Source organism: Coturnix japonica, chromosome Z, assembly GCF_054131305.1.
Source record: "Coturnix japonica strain WE chromosome Z, WE-NBRP24, whole genome shotgun sequence".
In the NCBI taxonomy this organism is placed as follows: Eukaryota; Metazoa; Chordata; class Aves; order Galliformes; family Phasianidae; genus Coturnix; species Coturnix japonica.
The window spans coordinates 29,744,769-29,767,347 of NC_140702.1; the positions used below are offsets into that span (position 1 = coordinate 29,744,769).

The window sequence follows — 22,579 nt, forward strand, 5'->3', positions numbered from 1 at the left end:
AGAAAGAAAGAAAGAAAGAAAGAAAGAAAGAAAGAAAGAAAGAAAGAAAGAGATAGAGAAAGAGAGAGAGAAAGAGAGAAAGAGAAAAAAAAAGAAATACACCCCAGCACAACAGGGTGATATTCTAATGATATGAAATGGATGTGTCAAAAAATAGAATACACCCACTGAAAATGAATATCTTCTAAAGAAACAAATGTTCTCAGCAGAAGATGAAGGCTGCATGGAGTAAAACATGGGAAGGCAAATAAGTGAGTAGTGGTTCCAAGGAAGGCCTCTTCATACTTTATCTCCAGTATGAAGACCATTTCCAATGGTCTGTGTTACAGTTGCACTACTGTTCAGCACAGAGCACATGTATTATGAACACTAGGATTTGCTCCAGGCCTTGCACTGATCCTGGGAAACCAAGTAATTGTAGCCAGGTAAGAGCACCTGGTCATACAGACTCAGTATCACAGCACTTCTGTAGATGTCTTTCACATCCAGATATCCAAAATACCTCACAAAATCAGGCATAGGACTGAGATTTGACTAGCAAAATTTAGGTCTGTGCCTCAGAAAGCATAAGATAATTTCTGATGTAGACGGGTAACACCAACAAGTTGGAAGATCATAAGCCACATCAGTGGTACTGCATGTGGAAAGAGCCAAAAAAGTTTTAGGACTCACCATAGACAAAATTACATATAAGCCCCCAGAGCAGTGTGATATTAAACAAGTAATTGAGTCTCCAGCTACATGAAAGAGCGAGGTCATCCTAGCTCTGATGAGTTAAATATCAGAATCCTGTGAATTGTTCACATCCCTATATTTTCAAAGGGTTGTTAAAAATATATTGGCCTATACTTTTAAAGGGGTGCTAAAAATAAACACTGTCATGAGACAAGAAACTGAGGTTTGAAAGCAGCCTTACAGTATAAGAGATTCAAGGAACTTGAGCTGTTTATCACAAAAAAACAAAATTAAAGCTAAGAGATATAATGTCTTGATTACAGAGTATAAGCAGATTGACACAGAAAATAACAAGTTTTTAGAGGTATTTTTAATATGGGTAGGGAAGACAAACGTAGGCTCACTGGCTGGGAGTTAGTGCCAGACAAATTAGAAACAGATATCAATTTGTAAAAGCAAGGATCATTAACCATTAGGACAAGACATTACTGAAAGTAATAGATTCCTATACTTTCTAATTCAGAAAATGTATTTTTCTTTGGGTGGAGGGATGCTTGTTCCACAAGGTTATGGTTCTAATACAGCAGTAACAGGTGAAAGCATATCATCTCTACTTGCAGCAGATTGGGCTGGATGTTTCATCTGGCCTTCATCTCTGGAATGAATTGCAAAATACCTGATCTGATTGTGATATTAAGTGGAGTTTTGAAGGTAAGGATCAGTCTTGAAAGATAAGTTCTATCTCAAAATGAACTTAAAGACCACTAACAACGATCCTGCACATTAAAAACATATGTCCAAATCCAAAATGAATCTTTTATTATTATTAATATTCCTGAAGAAATACAATTGGATCAAGCTGAATATCTTGTTGGAAGGCAGTGTTAGGTGGAGAGGATATTGTTTCTCAGGTTTTCCTCCAGCAATCTGCTGTGCCAGGATCATTATTCTTAGCATTTGTCTGAAGAGCAGAGTAATTGCAACCAAAAACGTGTGTCTTCTAGATAGAATCAACAAATGTCAGCGTACAGAACCTTCTGAAAAGAGGCACAGGAAGTCTTCTCTATTTATAGCTACGTAGGGGACTAATGTTACTACTTAGCTACCCATTAGACATAAAACAATTTGTACAAAGATTGATAAGAAATTAAGCCAAACAATTTATTTATTTATTTATTTATTTATTTTATTTATTTATTTGCATCTAAATGAACACTGTCTCTGACTGCCCCTGAAAACACTGTGCACGACATTTTATTCCCAAAGTTGTCCAGCTTGAAGTCCACATCAGCCAACTGACTGTTTCCTAAATTCAAGCTATTTTTCTGTCAAGAAGCAAGACAAGCTGAGAAGTTATACCAGGTACAGGGAGAGGTTTTTAACTGTGGCAAACACCAACCATCTAAGCAGGTGATTTGCTTAGCCTTCAAAAAGCACTTACAGCAGCAATACTGAACAGCTTACCCCCTACCTACTCTAGGTTCTACAGAAAGCATATAGGGGGGGAAAGCCCTGAAGTATTTAGATTGGCTGGCCTTACCAACAGCACACATATGTTAGGCATGCAGAGAAGGCAATTACACTTGCTCTCACAGCCTACCAGGAGTGACCCCGAACTGCAAATATAGGGCAGGGTCTGATCGCACAGAAATCACCACTTGTTCCTTGCAACATTAATTACTAGTCACATTGCACCACTGATGTTTTCTTGCTTGCAGCATGTGGTGTCTTGGGTTTGGTGATCCCACACCACAGCCTTCAAATTTGCTTGCAGTGTTCTGGGTTTAGCACACCGCATCCATGCAAGAGTCATGATCTCTGCGACTCTGAGACTTGTCGTAACTGACCACCTGAGCACAAAACTGGGAGAAAACTTGTTTCTGAGCAGTGCTGCTTGGTTAGCCTGGCTGGGCAATAGTAACTTCATTTCTGGTAATCCAGTGTTCGTGTTTCTGTGGAAACAGGAACCAGCAGATAGCACTCTCCTAGCACTGGTTTGCTCCAGTCTCCATGGAAACAGTCGTTGCATGGGTGAAAAAAAGGGTAATGACTGCACAGTAATGACTTACTGGAAGCTTCTCCCTGCCTTAATTTTACTTTTGTGGTCCATATCACTATGAAGAAAAAATAAAAAATAAAAAAGTGAAGAAAAAAACAAATCCAACCCCAAAACAAGTCACATATGACAGTGTCTCTCAGATCCTTTTCATTATGAAGATCATGGTCAGAAATATGAACTTTAGCTCCCAAGCTTAGACAGTCCAGCACCAGAATCCTGAGGGAAATCTGAGACAGTAAGGGTGGTTTTGCATTGTGTGGTATCAGGTGGGTCAAATATGCACCTATCCTGTACAGACAGGCTTGTTACCTCTCAACACAACCCATCCCAGAGTCCCAGGCTGCCAGACCATGGAAAGCAACTTCCACTGGGAGACTGACAGCTACCTGCATGCCTTTCAAGCTAGCCCTGTTGCAGCAGGTGCCTTGGCAGATGGAGGCATCCCTCACACTGCAACATCAAGGCACACATATCATTTTATCATTCTCTGCAGTCTTCCAAGGTTTCTCCCTCGAGCAAACCAGCTTTTTTTGCCCTCTTCTGATTAGCCATCTCTTAGAGAAATGCAGCAGTCCCACAGTATTGCTCTCACTCAACCAGTCCCACACAACCCTCCCACTTTCTGTGACATGACCGCCAGTGCAACACCATCACTGCAAGACAATAGAGATCCCTATCATGAAAATCAGCTACAGATTTTCCCACAATCCACATGTGACTTCAGCTTTTCATTTATTTCTGCCTTTTCCTCTGAGCATCTTCATTGTGGCCTTCTTCATTTGCCATTGCCCATCCCCTTTTCTTTGCTCGCTATCACCAGCACTTCTGCCCACGTATATTTTTGCAAGTTAAACCACACAGACACCTTTCTTTTCTCAGCGACTACCATTGAGGATTTCTGGTTATTGTTTCTCCTCAGCTTGCCTTCTGCAGACATCCTCACCTCCCACTTCCTTCTGGCATAAAAGACAGAGATATCCTATCAAGTAGTGCACAGTACAGAGCATTACTCCATGCTTTACCTCACCGAGCAAATGGATGCATGCAACCATGTCCTTTGAGATGTCAAAGCCCATCCAGTTACCATCTTTGTGGGTACATTACCACCACATTATCTTTTATTCAAAACATCCTTGCGTAAAAAGGCTTGGAAATAATACTGTTGACTACATAAGGGAACAGACAGTCAGGACAAGATGCAATGAAACAAAGACCGGCAGTCTGGTGGGATGTCTGTAGCCTGGAAGACATGAGATCTTACTCCCATGTAGGCATAGCAGTACACAGAGCCTGATTAAACCCTGGAAAGTTGTGTACCTGCTTTATGTCCTTTACTCTTCACCATAACCTGTGAAGGTCCTTCCCAGGGAACTTGCTTTCTAGGGCACTCCTCTACACCAGCTTTCCTCTTGTTTTCCAGTCAGCAGATTAGGAATGGTTCTGACACGGTTGGTGTAACTGCAGGTAGGACATTGGTATTAGGACTGCCACTAGCCTTGGTGTCTATTTCAGATCAACTATCTTCTGAAAAGCTCCTCTGCCAACTCTTTCCACACAGTCATTTGGTGAGAAATGCCCTTACTCTTCAGTGCAAAGACTTTTTGTGATTAAATTGACTACCTGAGAGTACTCAGGTGTCTGTTTCTTATCCCCACAACAATCACGTGAACAAGGCTTCTTCCGTGCATGTAATCAAGATAAATAAAATTCACTGCTAATAATCACCTGGCCATAAATACACGGCAGGAAATAATTGAGCCATTTACATGGAGAGCTCAAAATGCCTTTAGAGTCTCAAACTAGCAAAATGAAAGGTCCTGGCATTAATATTACTTTCTAATTGTTCTGTGTCTGCAAGAGAATCAGATCTAGCTTTTTTTAAATTGCATTTAGGGACTCAAGGTGGGAAGCTGTCATTCAGTGGTTGTGAAATTCTGGTAACTGTCCATATTATTGTTATTATTATTATACCAGCTACAGCCTCAAAACTAAATAGTGTCACATACTCCCACCTCTTCCTAATACCCAAGACTTTAGCACTGTATGCACAAAGTAGCTTCTTCACAAGAGAAATCACAATCTAATTAGAAATACTGGGACAGAAATGAGACAATATTGGTGCTAAACATTTGCTGAGGGAGAAAAATAAAAGCAAGCGCAACAATCAAACTGCTTGTTAGAAGTATAATCTTTCAGGGGAAATCTGTATTTGTACGTTAAAAACCTATGCTTGTACTTCTAGAGAGGAAAGCCAGGGCACAGGGGGTCAAAAGTAGCTTTAAGTAAACAATCATAATTAAATGCTGAAATATTGATTTTCTTTCCTTTTGGCAGACCACACAGCACACCTGTCTCACTCTGTCAGTCATAAAAGCAAACCAGAAAAATACCAAGTCCAATACATTAATAGACATAAATCCAGGAAGTGCCAGCAAGCCCATGATCATAAAAACAATGACCCTTGAAATACATCCAGGACTTTCAGGTTGTTCAAGTGAATCTTTCTGTGATGATCTCTATTGCTTCAGGCAAAACAACTGTCCCTTCTTTTCTAGGAGACATACAATATTACCAAGAACCCATCCAAGAAAATATTCATTTTGCCATTCAGTATTATTATTGTTAGAACATCCAGTCAAACTTAAGCAAAAGGAATCCTGCATTATCCAAATCAACCTTAACGTAAAATCAAGATCAAATTAGGTCAAGACATAGTAAATGCTTTTACCGAACAGCTGAGAAAGGTGAAATGAGAGTGTTAACAAGAACGATGTGAAGGTGAGCACTCAGGCTCAAAGGCACCAGGAGCTATTGCCCAGACAAAGCATTTTGTTTTTATAACATAAATGTATCAGAAATATCGAGAACTTCAAAAATCCCATTAAGTAGCCTCCAGGTTAGCTGTTATATCTGTCACTGCAACAGAGTTAAAGTTGACTGTGAAGAAAGATCTGCAGGGAGGTAATCTCTAGAGGGTAGTAACTCTACACATTGGTGAAATTTCCAGTTAATGTACATTCTTTGTACAAATGACAAGTGAACTGTGATAGTAGCGAGGTTTAAACAGCATATGGAAATTTATCTCCAAATCACATGTCACTTCAGAGGTTTGGCAAGTCAATCCACTCTCAAAAGAAAAATCTATGAGAACACAATCTGCATAACACTGGCAATGTCAGAGTTTCACTTTCTCCTTCATCCTGACTGAGCAAAGATAATGGAACTTGCTCTAGTGAAAGATTCATATGACCCATGTTCTTCCCTGCGTGAGAGCCTATGTTGAAATCTCATCTTTCTGATTTGGCTGTTTATCACAGAAGACCTTGGATGCTGTGAGGAGGCTGAGCTGCAGAAGTACCTAGATGAGTGCTGCTTCATTTGCTTTCACGGAGCCTGCAGGGTGATTTTACTGAGGTCCACTCAACAAGAAGAAGAATCATGCCTGCTTCATCACCCCTGGTGGGGGACAGCAAATCCTCCCCAAAATACAGAAAGAAATACAGGCTATCCTGTGGGAGCATGCAAGGTGCTGTGGTCCAGACATGGGATGATGTTTGCCTGTAAGACAAAGAAAAAAATATTCATAAATCCCACACCTACAAGAATCCAGAAACACTTCCTTCACCAAAATCACCTTTGTTACGACCTTGCTATTTCTAGCTCCCCAGACCCACACCCACTAGTTAAAAAAATGCTGTGAAATCATCCTCTTCACTGTAGAATTGAAGGTGGAAAGAAGAAAAGACAAATCACAGTTCTCAGGTCCTCAGCCTACCTTCTGAACTACCCATGCCTCTGCCAATGTGTGTAATAATTCTTCTAGCTGCAAAGTCAGCTGCAAATGCTCATGCAAGTAGCTGCAGTTCTACATGGCTGGTTGGACATGGATTTGCCTTACCTTCCACCTGCCTTACTATGCAGGAGGAAAAGGAAGCCGCCTTCTTCTCCTCTTGCCATGTCCTTCCCATTTACACCACAGCTTCAAGTTCCCCTCCAATTGAAAAAGAAGAGAATTAACACCAATCCTCAGCATAAGAAATATCTGTCCATAGATTCTGTCTACTCACTTTTGTCTGCCAAGACTTCTGTGAGCTGTGCAGCTCTTTGCACGTAAGATTAGAACAATGTTTTTACAACAGGTGCCACTTTTCTACCCATTGGAAGCATATTAATCTGAACAGAGGGCAAGAGTTATAATTATAGTCTGTGGGTAATTTTAATCTTCTATGTCTACGCTTTCTAAGTACAAAATTTCTATTTGTCTGAATATTAAAATGATTGCTTCAAATCTGGGAATTAAGATTTTCCAAACAGAACAAAGGACTTTATACTGTTTCTTGCCATTCCCCTCCCACTGCTGTGAGGCAGCAGCCCTCTCGCATCCATCAAGGCATCCCACCTTGCCTGGATTCCCACTACTGAGGCATGTACAGCTCCTGAGGAAGGCATGCCCTATTGCTGTGCCTCCAGGAGTGCTTTACAGCAGAACTATGCTCCTTTCTGGAAATCTGGGCAACTGGACGAGTTTTCACATCATTCTTCGGATCACACTTATCTTATTAGGATGTGAATAACACTCCTCAGTCCTACCTCTCTGAGCAGGATTTTCTGAGCACAGCTGGACCATGGCTTGCCTTGATGCACTCAGTCCTACTTCCAAATCCAACCTTTTTCACTTCCTTCTGGTCCTTCAGAACATGCCTCTTCCCAGCAGCATTACTTGCACTCCCCCACTTTTCTACAGTCACCACAATACCTTATGCTCCCCAGGCTTGCAGCTGTTGCCGTTTTGCCTGTGGGTATCTCTTCCACACAGCTGAAAATAGATGATCCCCTTCAGGGTAAGAGGGAAGAAGAGCAGCCGTATGGCTAGGCTCTGTCTAACACAGAGTTACAGAAAATGGCAGATTTGGAATGAAGAAAGATTTGTAAGGTTGCATCCTTTCATCCTATTCTTCCAGAGGAGCCTTAGAAAACAAATATCCAAATCACAGAGGCTGCTATGAAACTATTCCTATTTCAGGGAATGTAGCAGGACTGAGTTTTTGCAGCACAATGAAGAGCTACATGGAGAAACATGAGGCAGAAAACAACAGGCATGTCTTAGTTTGATGCTTCACATTTGCCAATCCATTCTGCTTCTTGGCTAGATTGGTTGTCCTCAAATAGATTCGTGTACTCACACATCTGCAAAACATGTCTGGACCAGAGATGAAGTTGATGCCTCCACACTGCAGAGCGTAAGCCAAACCCAACTGCTTCCAGCAGAGTCTAAAAGTAGAGAAAACTTTCCCAAAATAAAGTTTATAGAAGAAAATCTTAGCTTGATAAAGATTTTCATGAAGCAGCATGCACTTCCTAATTATGCAGTGATCTGTTAAGTAGAGGGAGGATGGAGGGGATAAAAGATGCAACATGTAATCTTTGTTAAACTGACATCAGATATCTTTCATGTAATCACTGCTGTCCTACAGGTACAATACAAACGTATGAGCTTTAGTTGACTGCACACAACTGTGAGGACACTATTGGCTCACGTCTACTTTTAGCCCCTACCAATGAAAAAGAAAAAGACTCATTAAGGTCATCACTGAATCAGGACAAGTGACATGCTTCATGTAACTTAGAAACACAGCAGAAACAAAACCTCAGCAGGGACCCAAGAGTGAATAGGCTGGATGGTGGTATGGTCAACCCAAGTCAGTATGACAGGCAGTAATTCTAAGGTCCCCATTGTGCTGGGTACAAGCTGTTACCTCTGAGATGCTTTTTCTTGACAAAATTCTTGTTTACAGGAAAAGCTGATGCTATTAGCATGAACAGCAGTTAGCACAGTTCATACTTCACATCTTGCCTAGCTGCGTTATTGCTATTTACCACCCAGACCCCCAACTGTAAAGCACTTCAACCCCCATTTCTAGAGAAAACAGTAGGAAATGGTCTAACCAGTCTTCTTTCCTTACGGCATATATGGGAAGTTTGTTGCTTTTCTGGGAAGCAACAGCTGAAGTGCCTTTTTGGCATCCCTCACACTGTAGCAGATACAGCAGCATTACTTGGTCGGGCTGAATCATTCTCCAACATCAAGGCTCCCATGCCTGACTTTTCTTGTACTGTATCATTACTTATTACCTGGCACTTGTTTCTAAACTACATCTGAGTTCTTCTCAGATTACAGACTGCTCTGTTTCACCACCCGCCCTTGTAAAATGTCTTGCTGTTTTCCTATGGGCGGCATCTCTTTCAAATGTTGTTTGCAATACATGCACAAATTGTTTGGAAAATGAGTTCTGATTTGGATATTACTGCAGGAAAGCACAGGAGAGCTCTTTGCTTTCTCTAACCCCTTCCAAGCTGAGATGCAGAGGAGATTTTGCTGTAGGAGAAATTTCAGAGAAAGCTTTTCCACGCCTGATTGAACCATGCTTCTCACCCGACACACTCCTTTCTTCGTTGATGGCTGGCATATTTTTGAAAAGGCAGGACTGAATGTACTGATATTACCAAGCCACTCAAAACACTACAGAATTTTTGCACCTCTATTTCTGTCTCAGGGTTATGACTGTGAGATATTTTTCAGGGCTTTATTCCTAATAAAACATTGCTGTCTCTCACTGGATTCTGTCACTTTAAATTACTCAGGAAGACTGCAGAATGTGTCTTTTCTTTCCTCAAAGAAGTCGCTAAAAATCACTTAGTTCAGGTTTAAAATAAGCTCTCTCTTGCTCACTCTCCCTCCCACAGCCAGCAGAAGAAAAGAAACTCCAAACATCTTTAAACCGACATCTCTCTGAACTCCAAGGCCTTACCCTTGCAAATGGTCAGCGATATCCCCATGATTCGGCTGGCATCGGGGACCCAGTGAGCCCTACCTGAGCTGCCTCTGCGTGTTTTTGTTCTCAGCCAGTCAGGGAAGACATCCTGGAAAGCTTCTGGTGCTCAGCAAGCACTCATGAGTGGGACATACTGCTCAGGATAAGTTCCCTTGCAGAAAATGGGCGAGATGGAAGTCTCTTGGTCTTTTGTTCTGCTCTCCAGATAAACCAATCATGCACTCCACATAAAATATTTAATTTAAGCTTCTCACTTGCAGCTACTGGAGTGATGAGGACCTACCATGTGTAGATCCACTTGACCCATTGCCTGACTGCAGCTGTACCCCCCTGCCTCTTGCTGCAGGTATGCAGTGAAGTAGGTAACTGCTGCATTTTGGTTCTCCCACCCTATCACACAACTGGATAGTTCTGCCCTGGTCGCCTCTTCTGTATTCTACAATTGCAGTCCTTACAGTTCTCAAAAAGCCATTGCCTAGCCTGGACTATTCACTTGCTGCATCTTTTAAGATGTTACTGCCGTGCTTTCCTTATCCTATTCCTTTCACTTGCCCTTGAAATACCACTGTCTGCTTTCACACTGCTAGCACGTGTAGCCATCATTGCATTTCCCAGTGAGTTCACTTTCCAATTACATTGGGCTCAACATGCCCCATAGTCTCTGCATCCAGAAACCTTTGGGTCTCTGAGTTCACTGCTGAAATTTGTCTCTCAAAATGCAAACATAATCTGGGATGTCTTATTTAGATAATGTCCTGAACAGGTCATCAGCTTTCATATGAGGATAGTAGATAACAACTAATACATTTCAAAAGTTATTAACAGAAGGATTGTGCAGCTGTCACCTTACATGTATACCTGGATCTCAGAATGAAAATGAAATTTGTACTGCACTGCAACAACAGACCATCTCAAGCATTATCCAGAAATTGTTAGTGAAACACCCTGTCCTTATTTTCTCACTATTCTTTCCTTGTTTGTTTTTGTTTGGTTTGGTTTGTTGTTGTTTTTTTCCAATATGCCTCTAGTCCCCCACATAATTTTATTAACTGTAACTTGTAACTTTGAAGATGGAGCTAAGTAGGAGAAATGTGCAGAAGCACAGCACTTAAATAAGCCATGCCTTGAAAGGAAGGTATGTGTAACTGAAGCATGATAAGCAGGGATTTGATGCCATGAATGGCATAGACTGCAGATGGTGGGGTGGGGAGATGACTAACAATTGGGTGGGTTTGGGTAGGCGGATCCTAGAGTAGCTGACAGTAGAGGTGAACAAGGAATTTAGTAGGAGAGACTGAGAAGAAAGACTGAGTTTTGAAGTATGATAGAGGAAGATTTAAAAATATTCAGGAAAAAAAAAATATATCTTACTTAAAGGAATGAGGACAAGTAACCAATCAAAACTCCTGCTTTTCTACTGCTAGGATCTCTGCACTCATGCTTTGCTGTCCATAGATCTCACCAAACTTGCCAAGCTGTGTCTCAGAATATGTCTTGTCTCTGAAGAAGCGATTGGATTGTTTTTTGTGTAAGTACGGTCTCAGCCAGGCTGGAAATCACTTTTCTTTTATTTGCTCTTTTGCTTGATTCATAAATGAATACCTTCTTCCCATCTGCTTTCTACCTATAACACAACTTCTTTTATTCTTTTGTTATAGCTTAAAATGAACTGGGTAAACAGATTTTAAATGCAAACAGTAACTGCAGCAAGGAATTTTTGTTTGCATAGAAGGTGCCATGACATAGGCCTTAGGAAAAGGTCAAATGGCCATCTCTCTATTTCAAGTACCATCCAGGACAGCCTGCAGATGGTTGTGGTGTTCTTAAGTAATCTCATATAAAACAGCCCCATGGCAGAACCAGCAACATCAAAATTACCACCAACAGATACTCCAGATACTCCCCCACTTTGTTCCTACAGAACAACAGTGGGCTATTATCTATCACCTTCTCAGGAGACCCATTTAATGACCGCTTCAAGTACAGTGTTTAATAAGGGCAAAATATGTGAAACAGTTTTCAGCACCTAACCTATATTTCTCTCCCTACAGATTAAATCAGCTGCTTTTTGTCCCACTCTGTTTGGATACAAAGGACAACTGATGATCATCCTCTCCAAAACAAACTTGTCACACTTTGGAACGTTTACCAAGCCCTGATCAAACACTCTGTTTTCTGTATTAAATCTAAGTCCTTCGGTCTTTCTTTCAGAGCTCATGTTTTCTAAGTCTTTTTTCATTCTCTTGCTCACTCCAGTTCCTCTGAATCTTCTTAAATACAGCCTTACCAGTATTAAGCAGAGATAGAGAACTGTCTCTTGTCCTTAGACTTTACTCCTGTTCATAAATTCAAAAATAAAATATGGAATTTTCAGAACAACATTTTGTAGTGAACTCAGTCTGAGGCCGTGATATCTCCTAATCTTTTTCTGCAGCACTTTTATGTGAATTCTTATTCTTCCGCTGTATTTTTTTGCATTTGATTTCTCTCACATTAATGAATTTCATCTTTCTGATTCAAACCACTTTTCCAGTTCATTAAGAACAACTTGACGTACACGTGAAAACAAAAGGAATAAGAAAACAAAAAACACTCACAATTCTGGGTAGACTTTCATCATTAAAACAAATGTATTTTTTCCTATCAAAACATGTTCCTGAATGACAAGTTTCTTATCTAAGTTAAAGAAGCAGAACCAAGAAACAATGGAGATAAAGTTGTTTGTTTTGTTTTGTTTTGTTCAAAGAAAGAAAAAAAATTAAAATGTTTCCAGTTTCCTTTCTTGTCATATTTTACCTCAAATAATTGAAGAATCACAGAATAGCTGATCTTGGAAGGGATCATTGAAGGTCACCTGCTCCAATCCCTGCTCCAGCTAGGACGCCCAGATCAGGCTCTCCAGGCACATGTCCTGGTTCCTTTTGGCTGTCTCCAAGGAAACTGCACCACTTTTCTGAGCAAACTGCAGCAGCACTCTGGGTCCCACACAGTAAAGAAGTGCTTCCTGGTGTTCAGAGAGAATATCCTGTGTTCCTGTTTGTGCTCATTCCCTCTTGTACTCTTACTGGGCACCACTGAAAAACACCTGGCTGTCCTCTTTGAGTATTTGTAGACACTGTTGATCTCATTCCCCTCGAGCCTCCTCGAGCATGAACTGTCCAAGCTCTGTTAGCCTTTCCTCATAAGAGAGGTTCTCTAGTCCCTTCTTTATGCTTGTGGTACTCCTTTGGATCCTCTCCAGCAGCTTCATGTTTTTCTTGCTCTAGAGAGCCTTGATCCAAACACACTGCTGATATTCAAATGGTGAGAATTACCTCTCTTGACCTGCTGGCAACACCGAGCCTAATGCAACCCAGGATTCCATTAGCCTTCATTATGGCAAGGGCACAAAGTTGGCTCACGTTGAAGTGCTTGTTCCAAAACTAAATAACATTTAAAAACACCCAGTCTGAAGAAGATAAACAAGCATGGAAAAATGTACAACTAGGTTCTCATTGTTCTTCCATCAGGAAAGCAACAACATTATAAACCAATTACAACAGGTGCTCACAGTGGAATATGCTGAGCAGCCTTACTTCAACACCATGGTAATCTCTTTGAGAACTTAAATCACCAAACAGATTTCACAACAGTATTGAGAGGCATACCTCTCCATAAATTTACACCCTGGATCTACATGTATTAGCAAATAAGTAAATAAAGTGCAGCAATTAAAATACAACTGGTATCTATTGGATTTAGAGACGTATGGCACATGTTTTAGGTATCACTTGCACATATGAAAGCCTGAGTCTAAATAATGTTTTTTTTAAATAAACTAATTGGTCTAAGACAAACCCAGTGTGGAAAACTTTAGTCCAAGTGGATATTTAGCAGAGTTCTCATGTATAAAAACAGATTCTATTCTATTCTATTCTATTCTATTCTATTCTATTCTATTCTATTCTATTCTATTCTATTCTATTCTATTCTATTCTATTCTATTCTATTCTATTCTATTCTGTTCTGTTCTGTTCTACCCTATCCCATCCTATCCTATCCCACCCTATCCTATCCTATCCTATCCTATCCTATCCTATCCTATCCTATCCTATCCTATCCTATCCTATCCTATCCTATCCTATCCTATCCTATCCATTTCATTCTGTCCTATTCCATTCTAAATCAGCAGTTAGTAACAACAACAAGAACAATAATAACAATAACAATAATAGTAATGTGTTACTGTTTCTATGGAAAGAGAATATATCTGTCCACTTCGGGAGGATAGAAAAGAACTTGAAATCACCAGAGAAGAAAAGGGAGATAAACTCATGTGAGTGTCATATGGAAGCTTGCTGTTGTGACCCTGAGATGCAAATAGGAATGATACTCAGAGACAATCCTTAACCATGCAAATGGGTTTCATTATCTGGACTATAACCACATTTATATGGTTGATTTATGCTAGTGGTGGTGAAATAGAACCATGTCAGTACTGTCTCTAGGACCACTGTTACCCTACTGTTGGGATAATAAGCCCTACTGTGACATTGCAGTGACATTAGAGAGTCCATGTAGCAGATGAGCTCTAGCATCATGAAGGGAGATAAGGAGAGCAAAAGCGCAGATAGCCACTGCCAGTTGGTATCTAGGGAACTGAAGCCTGCTGGAAGTCTCCTCCATTCTTCTCTCATGAGCTGGTAAAAGAATGAATTTGATTCCAAGTGGTGAGCTGTGACTCAACCAACAGCAGCAAAAACCTGTGGGTCTCTGTGCACAACGGCAGTGCACTTCAAAGATCAGCAGCTTTCTCCTTTTAGGAAATATATGCTAGATCTTCATCTTGTACAAATCAGGCTAGGTTACTGAGGAAAATGGCTTCATTCTGTGTTGGCTGAGAATCTGGCACAATATTACTTCTAGATCATTAATTTTGTTGCATCATTTAATAATAGTTCATTTTTTCTGCCCTACTGCAGTGTCGTGAAATGGTTGTCTTAGCAACAGAAATCGCTCTTCACTAAAGCTCCCTTCTCAATAATATTAAAGTCATCAATTGACCACAAGTTGTATCCAATGAAATTACAGTGGTATTACAGTATAATGTGTGGAAAGCTTTCTTTCAACCTCTTTCCAAAATATAAGCAGTTCATAATTTGTCGCTTCTGTTGAGAATTCCAGAATGAAACTCATTCTCTTCTCATATACTCCTCCAATGATTCTCATCAGCATGAAAGACCTTCAGCTGAATCAAAGTTTGCACAACATATAATAGCACAGCAAATAATGTTTAATATCAAACCTTCATCTCACTTTACCGGGACACCAATATTTCCAATAGAGAGCAAGCAAATAGCTTCAATACAAATTAACTTGGACTGTATTTATATGTCCTGCAGGCTTGTTTTCTCTGCATATTTTAAACAAACATTTTATTGGCACGAACATAAAAGGAGTGAGCCAGATCTATGTGAATATTGAAAAACGTACACACTTCAGTGTGAATGGCTAGTGTTTGTTCTATGTTTCTGATTCTGAGAATAAAGTAGAACAGAAGTATGTGCTGTTTGGCTTGTGACCACTCTATGTTAACCAGGATACACCTAATCCTTAAAATCAAATACTTGAAATAACAGAAAATAGCCCAGAAATATAGCAAGCAATCGCAAATAGCAAATCCTAATTAAGAAAATATATATCCATGATGAATCAAGGGGCAAAAAAAAAAAAAAAAAAGTGTTGCTAAAAATTACTAGCACAGCTTTCTTTCTTCATCCTTTCCTCTCTGAGAAGGGCTGCAACATTTTCCTGTAGCAATGTGACACATTCAGTAAATATCTGTAAAAACTAAAGATAATGAGAAGCTCAAATAATTATCAGTGGTTTAGAAGGTGGTTTGCATTACATCATTTCAGACACTATTTCTGTAATAACAAGACAACTGCATATGCAGATACTGACAAGTCAGTAGTGACTGCTCAGGAAATGAGAGAATCCATACTTTTATGAAGAAAGAGGTCAACTTGCTTCTTTTATGCTGACTGGAAGCTTGAAACAGCACTGCGGCAGTTCAGGGGCTGAGTTAACATCCTATGTCTATTCAATGGCTCTTATCCACATTGAAGTTTCCCTAGGTTCAGTGGTACATCTACACTCAGTTTGACTCAGAGAACGAACTGAATGAACATGTATCTGTTACATAATACTAGGTAGACTTTTAGAAAATAATCAAAATGTTTCCACAAAATTTTGTTTAAAACAGAAAAAAAGGTTTCAAGGTTCTACACATTAAGCACAGTTGCAACCCCATTAAAAACTAATGTCTAACTGTCATGTCTCTGTGGGCTGCCTTGAGCCATACATAAGCTCGTGATTTGTTCTCCATCATAGAATAATAATCTACAATAAGTGATGTTGGCCACTGTGGTCAGCTCCCTTTTTCCACCTCAGACTTGCTGATGCTACACAAAGGTAAATTCTAACACCAGGTGTGCCATCACAGGAGACATGAGCTGGTTAGAAGAAAAATACCATATGCCTGAGCCCTCAGGAGAAACCATATACCTGCAGTACAGTAACATGAGCATGCTGGAATTTGAGAAATTTTACATCTCAAATTCTCATAGAATCACAAAATAATTTATGTTGGAAGGAACTCGTGGAGGTCTAACACCATGGTAAAGCAAGGCCCTCTTCATCACCTGGTCAGACTGCTGGGTACTTTTTCCAGACAAGTTTTGTAAAGCTCCATGCATGGACTGGCCACCTTGCTTCTAATTCTTGTCTCAGGCCACAGAGCACTGAGGTGAAGAAGTTTTTTTCACAATTCATCAGCATATGCCCATTGCCTCCTGCTTCTTCAGTCTCACCTCTGAGTAGAGCCTGTCTATTTCTCTTCTGTCATCCTGCAAGACAGAAATTAGATACCTAATACATGTTTTGTCTTTCAGGCTAGAGAAACACAATTTTTCCTGAAAGTCCTCATGTTCCCCACCACTGCCTTCAACATATCCCTAGATTTTGCAGGATTCAGTGCAGTTTCTCAATATTCACTCCACTAAAGAGGCACAGATTGTACACAAAAATCAAAATAAGACTTCAAACCTCCTGGGCAGAGCCAAATAATTGCTTTCTTCCATTTGGTGACTACATTTTTCCTAATGTAGCCCAATATGTGGTTATCCCTAATTGCTGAAAGGGCATCATACTGCTGATTCATTCTCAGCTTGCTGCTCACCACTTGCACCTTTTTACAAAGGTGCTTTCTATACAGTTAGGTTGTGGTTATTCCACCCCATGGGTAGGCCTTTGCATTCATATTTATTGAATTTCTTCAGGTCCTTCCAGCTCATTTCTCCAGATTAGGAAGGTCTATCTGAATGGTAATTCCGCTCTCAAGTGCACGTATCAGTGAAGTGATGTCATCTTCAATTTGTGGCCACCCATAAAACACAAAAAGTGCACTTTATCCCACCATCCATATAACTGACAGAAATGTTTTCAGCTCTTCTATTCTATCCCCAGAGGAACATCGTTCCATTAAGTCATTAACCAATGGGCCCCAGTACACATGTCTTTCTCTCATCTCTCTCCACCACAACAGGTAGGTAGAAGATGTAAAGACACCAACAGTGTTGTCAGATCACTTCAGGTCAGTGAAAGGAGTCGGTAGATTTCAGTTACATTAAATATGACAAGCTGCTAGCATACAGACAACCAAGGGCTGTTAGTGCCAAGATCTGGCTTTGGCATTGCATTAGCTCACAAAGCAGACATCTCTCCTGAGGTTACACACACTTATTGCAGTCATATTCATGCAATCCTGTACACCATCTAAGAATGAAATGCAGTCTCATATGAACTGTGTGTGGATAACTATGTTGTTTAATTTTCAGTGAGACAAGCATGGTTTGTGTTTCTGTTGTACACTGAAAAACTAAGGTAAGGTCAACATGAAATAGCATTATCTTGTATTCTGTGGCCATTTAAAGAGTACTTGAGTGCTCATCATTCAGGGAACATGTTTGTGATATCTTAGCTAAATAGGTGAAAATAGATACTGTTTAAACAGCTGTTCTGGGTTTCCCAAGACTTTCATATGCTTTAGCAGCTACTGACACTGGAACCATGCAATTGACTTTCATGACTGCTTCATTTAAAACTGTAATGCTGGAAAAACAATTGTACAATTGTCATCTCACAAATTACCCCGCAATCTGATTATGACAAGGAGATGCCCTGAGTACTTGCTTTGGTGATGGATTTGCTGGGAATGCTAGATAATATACACCTGCCTAGCCATTCAAAGAGGGAAGAAGTAACACTAAGGCAGCATTTTTTACTAAACTGCTTCAGATAACAACAGTCTTGACAGAGAATTTCTCATTCATGTGACCCCTTAATCTAACTCAAGACACTGTAAAGTCTGTAACCTGAAAACCAAGAACAGTTCAGAGTATGCAACCTGCACTGTTGAGCCTTTGGTTACAGATTCAGCTTGGATGGCTATCTCAACACTCAGTGGAGTTTGGGGCTAGGTAAGAGATGGATGATCACATCTCTGGACAGAAGTTCAATATGTCAGCAAGTACCTCTGGCAGTACTACAAGAGTAGCCCTCTGACATCACACATCCTTCTCAGGGATCCATGGTGAAAAACCCATGCTTGGATGTCTCATCACAAACATGCAACTACATGAGGAACAGCAGAGGCCACAGTAGCCCAAGTGAAGTTAGGTCTGAGGTACACGTTGTCCTGGAAACACTGCTTTGACATATGCCCATGCAAAAAGAGTCTGAGTGATTCAAGCAAAAGTCAGAAACCACTCAATGGATGACAGAAATGAGGGATTTGAAGTGGGTCCTGCTGTGCTTGTGAAACAATTTTTTTTTTTTAATCTTTTTATTTTTACCCAAAGTACCTTGTTCATCAGAATGCAGACTAAGACAAAGTGAAAGACAAAAACTCTGAAAGTTACCTTACAGATTCTTTCTACACTACAGCTATTTATTTCAAAAAGATAATTTTCATTCAAACGCCATTAAAAATTTACCTGGCAGTTAGCAAAAATCTGCTACTCAGAAGTGCTCTAATGACAAATTCCAGCATTCTTTCCAAAAGAAACAGCACAAATGCTGAACCTGATCCATGTCTGAATTATTTCTTCACTCCTTTTCAGAGTTACTGACTGTCTCTGTCCTAAGATAAAGAAAAAGTAAGAAAGCATTTCTGACAAAAGTGAGAAAAGGACATACACATCTTCAGCTCTAAAAGCATTTTAGCCATTCTGCAAATACAGCATGATAATATAAGATCGTGTCTTCCAGGAGAAGATTAAAAGAAAAAACACACACACACAATGTTTAAAAGCGAGCAGAAGCTCCTTGAAGTAATCATTGCAGCAGCTGTTATGGGGAGTGGAAGATGTAGCTTTTTTATCTCAGAGCAAAGCATGGACACTTCACAATAAAGATGGAAACACAAAACATCTGTTACTGAAGACGGAACTCCTTGAAAATCACACTGCAGAGGTTAAAATTCCCATTGCAAATTCAGTTCTATGTTTATCTTATCCAAATGAGCTGGAACATTAGTAATTCTTATGAAACAAGTTGTAAACACAAGCTTCTTAACACTCATGGCCTCCTCCTGCATGGTGTGTCCACATCTGTGGTGTTCACAGAAGAGATAAATTAAGCACAGGAGGTGTTTGTTGTATCAAAACTCACAGAGTAAAAATGATGATGCTTTCCTCAAGGGATCTCTGTGCAGTGGCAGCTAACATCAACAGGCTTGTACTGTCTGTTGCTAAACATGGACCTTCATGAAGCTTAGCGGCACTTTGGGGAGGTGAGGGACTGTAATGTGAAAATGGTTCAGGAGGAAGAGTACTGTTTTTACCTCTGGACCAATTCCAGGCAATAGAACTCACAGAAAAAAATTATCTTCTGGAAATTATGAAGTGGAACAGCACAAATTTTCCATTGAGGATGAAGGTGAGAAGCAACCAGCAGCAGTTTTTCTCTTTAAGCTGCTGCTTGTGCAAATTGAAAACTTCCCAGGAGAAGCAGAAGAAAAGGAATGAGACAGCCAGTGAGAGTCTTATGAAGGCTGTCTGAACACCCCAGCCATTTGTATATCTTCAGAGATTTCAGAAACTTTCACTACAAAGTGGGAAAGGTGTAGTAATTCCACTTATGCAAGTATAATCACCACTGCGGGCTGAGGTCATTAACTGATGAGACTGCAGTGGCACCAGGCACATTTCCTCCCAGTCTTGAAGGAGATCACTAGCCTAAAATACAGTCCAGCTCTGAAGCCAGCTGATGCAACTGTGCTTCAACAAGGTTAGAGCTGGAATGTTTGGCAAAAGACACAGCATGCCCATGGTTTGTTTTCCTAGCAAAACACCACTCTATATTACACCCAAGAAGATCATTCCAAGTGCTTGTAAAGTAACACAAACCTGAAAAAAACCAGCAAGACTGACAGAATCCAGGCACACAGGGACCTGTTTTCAGTAGTTCAGTCTGCATGGAAAATAAAGGTTTTTGAGATATAATGTTCTATATATATCAAGAACCATTGCCAGCATGGAAAAAAAATATCATCAGATTCCTTTAGCTTTGCCCTTCTTGTTCTTGTTGCACCACTGCTGTCCTCATGAGCATTTTTTCTCTGACAATCTGGAAAATGCAAGTGGTAGGAATCAAACAGGGAAAAAAATGGGAAGAAAGCTTTCCATCATGCAACTATCTGCACATCCTCCAAACCACCCAGTCATGCTGTAATTTGCTGAATGACATGAATGACCTTTGATCTCTCTCCATGCCAGCAGCTTGGAACTGAGTCTCCAAAGGTTTGTTGTCTTGAGAGCCCATTTTTCCTTAAGCTGCAGAAATCACTTCTCTCCCATTGTTCTGTCTTGCAAACTTTAGTGTGCAACCTAAGAGATGGGTAGAGTCACAGAAGAAAGAGAAAAAATATTTGTTTCCAAGACTCTACTGCTTTTGTGAAGCCCAGTGTTGTGTGACAGAGAGCGTCTGTCACCTCCAACTCTGCCTTTGGGGCTGGAAGCCTCAGCTTGGGCTACCCCACTGCCACAGCTAAACAGAGACATCATCCTCGCCTTGACAGGATAAGTTCTGCTCCAAGCAGAAAAGGCAACAGCCAAATATCAGACAAACTACCTGGCTTCATCAAGAACTTAGCTACAGCTTCTTCACCTGCACAAAGTAAATAGATTTGGGGAGTCTTGTTCACATCCACTTCCCCACTGATTTCCTTATTTATCCTTACGCACAAGTCCTTGACCAAGAAAAAGGAAGTGATGAAGACAGTGAGCTGTGTGAAGTTTTCACCTGTTTTTAGATTTAGATTTGTGAGAGTTTTGCTTCATTGAAGCATAGCAGAGGCAAAGAGAAGGGAGGATGAGGGTGTGAGGCGAGTGATAGGCTGTGGGACACTGGGTAGAATGGGCAGAAAAAAGGGAATTCTAGTGAACCAACTTGTTCAGCATTTAGAAGCTAGGTGATGTGTCTTTTGCAATATGATTAAAATTATTATTTGTTAAAAAGTAGCATATTTGAATATTCAGTACTTTATAATTCAGAAGAAAGCACTGAAATACTTAAGTCTGATAATGGAGCCCTCTGCTGCAGTCATTCATTGTCACTGAACAGATAATTAAAAATATTTCTAAACTTTAACACCAGCCATGAACAATCACAATCCAGCTGCTGAAATCGTACATCAAAGCAAAGCGTACTCTGTTGGATCCACCTGGCCTTCCAAACCAACTTATCAGAAATGCATGATAAGAAATGTATGCCATACTCTCAACAAGGGTAGGCTACAACCATTAGCCACTGCCCTCTATCCAATGTGAGAGCAGATACCTGCCTTCTTTTCCACCTGTGTGAACTCTGGGATCTCCTGCTTGTAGGGTAGGATGTTTTCAAGAGTCCTACAGTCAGACTGGGAAAGCCAAAGCTAACTCACTTGCTTTGCTAACCTTTCCTGGGGCCCTCACACGCATTCAGTGGAAAGCAAGAGTGTGAGCTCTTCTTCAGTCTGCCATAGTAAAGGATCTATTATAAAAAGGCCAGATTTGCCACAAAGACTGTGACCTTCAGTGGTCAGCACAGCTCAGTCTACTGTTTTGTGAAGCATGGAAAAGTTCCTGACCAAGACAAATTGCAACTAGACTTGTATTTCAGAGTATCTTGGCATTAGTGAAAATGTTCCAACTGCTGAAAATGAACTAATTGTTGGATGTAAGGCACGGATGAGGAGGATGAACAGCTGGAGGAACTGAAAGAGAAGGCAGAGGAAGAAGAGCAGCAAGAGGAATTCCACCCACTTCAGAAATCTGTGTAGTCCCATCACTGTAAGACAGTGTTGTTAAGTCATCAGACTTTGGTTTCCTCCTTTGGAATTACCCATACACTTATCCATACCCTTTCTAGAACCACAGCATACATCCTCCTGACCTTCTGCCCAACCTGCATTCAGCCTTCATTGATGACAAGGCTTTATGCTAGATGCTTATATCCTGTGTGTATGCGACATTGTCTAGATGTCTAGAATAGACAATCTATTCACTCACCACACCAAGAGTGACAGGTGGACCTCCCATGAAAAATGTGCCAGAAGGAGCCAGTTGCATCCCACACCTTTCAGGACTTTCAGAATGTCATTATGCAGTCATTCAGCATGAAGAGCAGAGCCATCATACAGCTATTTAGTTAGAATGACAACTGCCTCCTCAGAACTATTGCTCTCAAAATTCACTTTCACCTCTCAGACTTTAATTGCAGTACTAAGGACAGTGCCTCAATGTGCCCACATGTGTAGCTGATGGCATTTCTTACCTGTTTTGCTGCCTTATCAGACAAAAGCAGAGGATGAGTAAGCAGAATTCTCCCAGTGCACTTGGTTCTCCCAGCAACTGGAAGGTAGTAAAGGACATGTTTCAGCCTAAATTCCTAACTCTGAGTACCACTCTGCAGCACAGCCACTGGGGAGGTG

General features: G+C 40.5%; 1 long non-coding RNA gene across 3 annotated transcripts; it reads right to left on the reverse strand.

Annotated features, from left to right (window-relative positions):
• Positions 1–1,137: 1,137 nt before the first annotated feature.
• Positions 1,138–13,572, reverse strand: LOC116652522 (uncharacterized). 3 transcript variants are annotated; one of them, XR_014939872.1, is made up of 4 exons: positions 12,364–13,572; positions 7,918–8,005; positions 6,633–6,725; positions 1,138–6,292 (listed from the first exon to the last, which is right to left on the reverse strand). It is a non-coding gene; the product is annotated as an uncharacterized LOC116652522 (long non-coding RNA). The 3 variants fall into 3 exon arrangements; XR_004305639.2 differs by having other exon boundaries at positions 7,325–8,005; XR_004305638.2 differs by having other exon boundaries at positions 6,633–8,005.
• Positions 13,573–22,579: the final 9,007 nt, after the last annotated feature.